This window comes from Maniola jurtina, chromosome 22, assembly GCF_905333055.1.
Source record: "Maniola jurtina chromosome 22, ilManJurt1.1, whole genome shotgun sequence".
NCBI classification, from domain to species: Eukaryota; Metazoa; Arthropoda; class Insecta; order Lepidoptera; family Nymphalidae; genus Maniola; species Maniola jurtina.
Window position 1 is genome coordinate 286,737 of NC_060050.1, and position 2,346 is coordinate 289,082.

At 37.3% G+C, this 2,346-nt stretch overlaps 1 non-coding gene across 1 annotated transcript; it reads left to right on the plus strand.

The window, feature by feature from the left end:
• Positions 1-324: 324 nt before the first annotated feature.
• Positions 325-396, plus strand: Trnad-guc. Its single transcript has one exon. It is a non-coding gene; the product is annotated as a tRNA-Asp (tRNA).
• Positions 397-2,346: the final 1,950 nt, after the last annotated feature.

The window sequence follows — 2,346 nt, forward strand, 5'->3', positions numbered from 1 at the left end:
CTACCGGGAAGATCCAGCAAGAAACGCGGCGGTTGCTCTTTTATATTTTTAATCGTATTGCACTTATATAAATACAGTATTGTAGCTTGAAAAACACACCACCACCACCAAACACATAGGCTACCATCTAACCTGGAAAAGAAAGAAGTTTCCACTGGCTATTTAAAGACCTAAATCCACATGGATGAATTCACGGGTACCAGCTAGTCAAATATAATTACTTACCTATGTAGAGAAGAAAATTCAACAGATCATTGATTTTATTATTTGTTGGAATGGAGACAAAATAAATCAAGTTCCGGTTTTTGGCCGTCGCAATCATAATCCTCGGTAGTATAGTGGTGAGTATCCCCGCCTGTCACGCGGGAGACCGGGGTTCGATTCCCCGCCGTGGAGTACTTTTTTTATAAATTGATAAACATTTTTTTCTTTTTTTTATAAATTGTAGACACCTTTTTAGTACTTATTTTGAGTTATTTTTGATAATTATAGTGTGACTAATTCTATTGTACGCTAAAACTGCTTTAAACTAAAATTGTCTAAAGTGCTATTTTTTTCTGCAAGGAGCATTATGAAAGGGACAACAATACATTTAGACCTATCGACTAAGTTGACAGGTCACTGACAGGTCTAATTTAGTGCTATTCTTTTCTGCAGGGAGCATTATGAAAGAGATAGCAATAATTCAGAGTTTAGACCTATCAATTAAATTGAGAGGGTCTAAAAGTGCTATTCTTTTCTAATCCTTTCATAATAGTCCCTGTATTATGAAAGGATTAACATTACATATTTTATAGTTTAAACCTATTGTTGAGAGAAAAGGTGCGAGAGCGACTCTACCAAATTATATCTTAAAACTTCAAATTCTAAATTACTATGAATCGTCCAACACAATTGAACTATATTTAGGAGAAATAGCGAACAAGTAGAACAAACAAATAAACAGCTATAACTTGCGGGCAGCTGTGGCGGTGACCACTGACCGTTGTTAATGATAATCACTTCTCAGTTTGGACTAACTAAATTATGAGGGTATAGTCCTTACTGCTAATTGCTATCTAATTACAATGCAATTGCTTTAAGAAAATGTTGTCTTCTTACCTAAAACCGTGAATAGGAATAGTCTAGGCAAAAGCGTCCAATCTTAGGCCACATCATCACTTTCCATTAGATGTGAAGTCAAGCGAGTCTATATTAATAAAAAATTTATACCCAGCTGAGTAGGTATATTGTGGGCTACTTTTCAGACCAATGCGAATTTTGAACACTCGTAGCTTTAGTTAATAATTGAGAATCAAAAGTGTACAATAGTATCCAATTGGTATAAAATGATTTGATTTGAAACTACTGATTCAAAGGCAAACACCGTGAGGTAAGTATAGTTAGCGACAGGTCCACATGGCAATCGGGGTGGGGACGCCCCGCGCACCCACACAGCCTCCGCGCTAACCCGGTGTATCCCCCCCGCCTCATACCTCGATTGCCATCTCCTCAATATGAATTATTTTCGAATTAGGAGTATTTATAGTCAATAAATAATCTGGATTCGTAAAGTTTTTTAATCGCGAGCGAATTTTTCTAGCAACTCCCCCCGCGTACGGAATTTATTGTTTTTAATTTACCAATACCTGTTCAATTGGGGACCGATCATTCGCTTATGAAATGAAATGCTTAGCTTTCGCCACCTACGTGCGGTAGTGATGTGGACATGGCTCTATCGATAGCAATACTGTGGGTTGAGTATGAGTCACACTCAACGAAATCGTGTCACAGTGTGACTCGTTGGGAATTCATCGAATTATTTTCCCAGCGAGTCACACTATAGGTAATACAAGTTTGCTATGGACCTATGGTGTAAGATCCGGCGAATTAGAGGGATGGTCTAGACTAGAACTAATTCACTAGAATAAATAAATAAATAAAAGCTTTATCGATATCCATATTCTTTCATTTCTTTTTTATTCTTAATTAAAGTAGTAACTTAATATCTACACTAAACATTTTAAATAACTTAATCTCTACAATAAAATAATATTACATTGCAATTAATTAATTTAACTTCTGTGTAAGGGCCGCAGCACCAGCTGAATAGAGGTATGTAATTTAAAAAGTATCGACTATCGATAGTGCAGGTTAGCGGCCACGCCTATCGGCCGCAGTCCGCGGTGTCCGTTAATTGTGCGAGTTGGAAGTTTGGCAATACCCGCGCACCTGCTCGCCGCCATGTTTACTGTTTCCACACCTCCACTCCCGAGGTGGAAACACTTATTTTATTATCGATATTATTAATCGATAACTAATTTTGATGCCATCCCTCTAATCTGAAATGTCTTAGCTTTCTTATGG